Source organism: Herpailurus yagouaroundi, unplaced genomic scaffold (assembly GCF_014898765.1).
Source record: "Herpailurus yagouaroundi ecotype Mexico unplaced genomic scaffold, PumYag 246, whole genome shotgun sequence".
In the NCBI taxonomy this organism is placed as follows: domain Eukaryota; kingdom Metazoa; phylum Chordata; class Mammalia; order Carnivora; family Felidae; genus Herpailurus; species Herpailurus yagouaroundi.
The window spans coordinates 6,650,552-6,655,807 of NW_024412463.1; positions in this window are offsets into that span (position 1 = coordinate 6,650,552).

Sequence of the window (5,256 nt, forward strand, 5' to 3'; positions counted from 1 at the left end):
TTCAATACATCTTTGGCTAATTCTGTTGCCTTTACATTATTATTACCATTATTGATACTCGAGATGCCTTGAGGTCTCTAATGAAATAGGAGGCTGGCTGTGGCAATTTTCGATGCCCTGTGGCATCACTATTACTTGAACTGCAAGCGTTTGGCACTTAGCAGGGGCTGCATCAATACTGATGAACTGATGAACAATGGAACGATCGAGCGACCGAACGAGTGAATGAATGGAATGGCTCCCAAATAGGAGTTGCAGGCTTTATGTTATCGACCTCCAGTCAATTCCAGCAGCACAAACAGACCAGGTGTGGCATCCACTCTCCGAGCCATGGGGCCATCGAGTGACAGGAAGCAGGGTTCCTGGAGTGACCACAGCCCCTTCTCCAAAGGTGTCAGTTGAGCTGGCTGAGAAAGTGTCAGAGGAGGGACAAGGGGCCGGGTCTTACCTGACCTTATGAATTTTATTCTCAGTATGGTGAGAAGCCCCTTGGAAATTAAACATACCACCTGATCTGATTTCCTTTCGTTTGTTTGTTGCAAGCCTCTGGAAAGCCGGGTCCAGGACTGGAGACAGAAGGTAAATGATCAGCTGAGAGTGTCACACCTTTGTGATACCAGATGACCCACCCGCTCCCACCAGTAATGGCAATGCCTTGAGTCAGCTTGCCATCTTGTGGTCAAACCTAGGGACCACACACTTCCCATCCTGCACTCCAGGGCCCCTGCAATGGGGGAGTCAGGACTTGGACCCCAGTCCGCGGCCCCACCGGAGTCTGGGGTCTAAAGGTCTATGTTCAAGTCTTGGTTTTATCATCCCCAGACATATAACCAAAGAGGATTCAGGTTCCTTTTTTTTTTTCCCCCAATGTTTAATTGGAGAGGGGGCAGGGAGAGAGAGAGAAAGAGAGAGGAAGAGAGAATCCCAAGCAGGCTCCATGCTATCAGAGCACAGCCTGACACAGGGATCAAACTCACAAACGGTGAGATCGTCACCTGAGCCGAAACCGAGAGTCGGTTGCTTAACTGACTGAGCCGCCCAGGCCCCACTCAGGTTTCTTTTTTTTCTTTTTTAATTTTTTTTTTTCAGCGTTTATTCATTTTTGGGACAGAGAGAGACAGAGCATGAATGGGCGAGGGGCAGAGAGAGAGGGAGACACAGAATCGGAAACAGGCTCCAGGCTCTGAGCCATCAGCCCAGAGCCCGACGCGGGGCTCGAACTCCCGGACCGCGAGATCGCGAGATCCCGCGAGATCGCGAGATCGTGACCTGGCTGAAGTCGGACGCTCAACCGACGGCGCCACCCAGGCGCCCCCCACTCAGGTTTCTTATCGCAATTGTGGGAACTGCCACCCTCTCTTGTCTCCCTGTAAAGACCCAGTGAGAAATAGATTCTTGTTATCAGAGGCTTTTATAAACTCTCCTGGTTTGGTAGCTGGATATGGTTTTTCTGACGATGACATTCCAGCATCTTTCTTCAGTGTTACCTTAAAACGAGAAAGTAAGATGCCTCGGTGGTTTGGAGGTTTTGCACCGGAAGGGTCTTGGGGGTCACTAGGGTGACGAAGGAAGAAACAGCCTCACGAAGAGAGGGAAGCAGAAGTCAAGACTCTGCAAGGCTGCCGCCACTGCAGCATGTGGGTCTGCTGTTCCGCTGGCTTCAGGCAAGTTCGCTGGGCGGGGACAGGAGGCCCCAGGTGGGCACCCAGAATGGGGTTCGGGAACCAGACCGGAGAGGACAGACATCATGGAGATCGTGGCCCTTCGGAGGCCGAGTCGTCTTTGGGCCGTGGAAGAGGCGTCCGGAGAACCTGCAAGCGTGAGCGGGGCTCCTGGCTCCCAGCTGTGCAGAATTTCTGGCATTTAGGGAAAACTCCTGCCCCACACTGGTCACTTTGCATCACGTTACAGAAGAGGAAAGTGAGACGAGGCAGGGGCAGCCCAGGGCACTCTGTGGTTTTAGTGGCTTCTCCATCCCAGCAAACTGTGTGGCTGCCATCGTGACCCTTTGTCTAATTCTGACCCTTTTTCTTAGAGGGCTCGTGGCACAAGGCACTCTATAAACACTTTTTGAATGTTTATTTTTATTTTTGAGAGAGAGAGAGATACAGCACGAGCAGGGGAGGAGCAGAGAGAGGAGGGGGCACAGGATCCAAAGCAGGCTCCAGACTCCGAGCCATCAGCACAGAGCCTGATGCGGGGCTCAAACCCAAGAACCAGGAGATCATGACCTGAGCCCAAGTCAGGTGCTCAACCAACTGAGCCACCCAGGCACCCCAAACAAGGCACCTTATAACCTTATTATCCTGTTAAACCTTCCCAGCAGCCTTGCGAATGAATAGTTTCATTCCCATTTTACCGACGAGGAAGCCGAGGCTTGGGGAAATGTCGCGAGGTGCCCAAGACTAGTGAGTGGTGGGTCCAGAAAGGAACCCGTCTCTGCCTAACTCTAGAAACTGGGTTCATGTTCACTAAAGTGTACAGCAAAGAAGAAGCTTTGAGCCCTTCGGGGGTGGGTATAAAGAGCTGATGAGGAGGGACGTGTTGTCTCACAGGTTATTGAGATCTCTGCGATGGAGGGAATCAATTACCCTCACTCATCACTTCTTGAGAAAGGAAATTACAAAATGGGGGGCATGATGCTCCTGCCTCAGTGCCTTGAGGCAAACTCAGTGCCCAAATAAAGACATTTCCTCCACTCATCCCACCCAGCTCCCACCTGCTTTAGGAACCCCGTGAAGGAAGCCTCCAAAATTAAGAAGGTATGAAGCGTGAATGCCTCTGGGGATTTCTTCCTACCCCCTGAACAGTATACCCTTGGGAAAAGGAGTAGGGGCATCCCTCGCTGGAAATACCCCAGTTCCCTGAGGGATGATGGCAGCCCCATCACTAATGGAGAACACAAATCTGCCCTGGGAGTCCTGGGAGAGCCTGGGGAGGGAGCGGGGGACGGGGGCAGAGGCCATCTGAGGCTCTTTGGGCCGGAACCCCCAACAGAGGCAGGTCCCAAACCACACACTGGCCCTCCTGAGCGTTTGGCTGCTGGGCTACTCCATGTCACGGCCTATGCCTAATGTCATCCTCAACCCTGTGGATGGGAAAGTCCCTGTTTGACTGCCATTGTCTTTGTGTGTCCTCGGAAGTATTTCTGACCACGCCCGAAGATCAGTAACTTCAGGCATCCTTTCGAAGAGAGCAGACTGGACGTGGGAGAAAGGTTTTCAGTGGCTGAATATGTGACGGATGATGAACTTGCGTGCTTCCTTCCTGGTCCCCGTGGTCTCCAGGTTCCTTGGAACCAGGAGGCATCTTTTCTGTCCCCCCAGCACCTCGTGTCCACCTTAGACCATGTCGATCTCTGCGGGGCCAGTTAAAGGTCTTCGTAGGGCCCAGGCATTGACGCTTCAGTTACCGCCACCCCGCAGAGTAGAAGGCATGTTGAAATGCACCTGCTGCACACGTTTAAAACATTTTCCTTGGTGCAAATGAGAACAGAAATGGATCCCTGAGTTTTGCTAGGACACATTGTTCACTTTGTCCTTGGGTTTCGAATTTTATTGTTTATATGGAACACTGTATAAAAAATCCCCAAACCTCCTGTATGCTTGGCAATGTGAAGAGAAACCTCTAAATAATTCACGAGTTAAAAAGGAAATCATAGGGGCACCTGGGTGGCTCAGTTGGTTAAGCATCCAGCTTTGGCTCAGGTCATGATCTCACAGTTCATGGGTTTGAGCCCCGCATCAGGCTCTGTGCTGACAGCTCGGAACCTGGAGCCTGCTTCGGATTCTGTGTCTCCCTCTCCCTCTGCCCCTCCCCCACTCGCGGTCTGTCTCTCTCTCTCTCTCACTCAAAAATAAACATTAAAAAAAAAAGGAAATCATAATGTCAATGAGAAAATATTACAACTGAACAACAATGAAAACCTGCCTCCTTATCCTGGTGGGTGCAGCTAAGTCCCTATGGGGGGGGGGGGGTAGAGGCCCGTAAATGCACATTAATGAGCTAGATTTCTATTCAACAAATCAGAGGAAGAATATCAAAGTAAACCCAAAGAAAATGGGAAGAAGAGAATGAAAAAATAATAAAAATTAATTAGAATCAATTCTGAGTATCAACAAACCAAAAGTTGACTCTCCAAAAATAAAAACAAATAGGGGCACCCGGGTGGCTCAGTTAATTAAGCATCCGAATCTTGATGTTGGTTCAGGTCATGATCCCGGGGTTGTGGGATCGAGCCCCACATTGGGCTCTGCACTGAGCATGGAGCCTTCTTAAGATTCTCTCTCTCTCTCTCTCTCTCTCTCTCTCTGTCCCTCTCCCCAGCTCGCGCACTTTCTCTCTCTCAAAATAAATAAATAAACTTAAAAAAACACAAATAGATAAAACTTCAATGATACCATTCATTGTTTAAAAAGAAAACAGATATTTGCAAACGACATATCAGATAAAGGGTTAGTTTCCAAAATACATAAAGAACTTATCAAACTCAAGAGTCAAAAAACAAATAATCCAGTGAAGAAATGGGCAAAAGACATGAATAGACACTTCTCCAAAGAAGACATCCAGATGGCCAACCGACACATGAAAAAATGCTCCACATCACTCATCATCGGGGAAATACAAATCAAAACCACCATGAGATACCACCTCACACTTCTCAGAATGGCTCATTAACAACTGAGGCAACAACAGATGTTGGCGAGGATGCAGAGAAAGAGGATCTCTTTTGTGGTGTTGGTGGGAATGCAAACTGGTGCAGCCGCTCTGGAAAACAGTATGGAGGTTCCTCAAAAAATTAAAAATAGAACCACCCTACGGTCCAGCAATTGCACTACTAGGCATTTATCCACAAGATACAGGGGTGCTGTTTCGAAGGGACACATGCACCCCCATGTTTATAGCAGCACGATCAACAGTAGCCAAAGTATGGAAAGAGCCCAAATGTCCATCGATGGATGAATGGATAAAGAAGATGTGGGATATATACAATGGAGTATTACTCGGCAATCAAAAAGAATGAAATCTTGCCATTGGCAACTATGCGGATGGAACTGGAGGGTATTATGCTAAGTGAAATGAGTCAGTCAGAGAAAGACAAATATCATATGACTTCACTCATATGAGGACTTTGAGACACAGAACAGATGAACATAAGGGAAGGGAAGCAAAAGTAATATAAAAGCAGGGAGGGGGACAAAACAGAAGAGACTCACAAATATGGAGAACAAACTGAGGGTTACTGGGGGGGGGGGG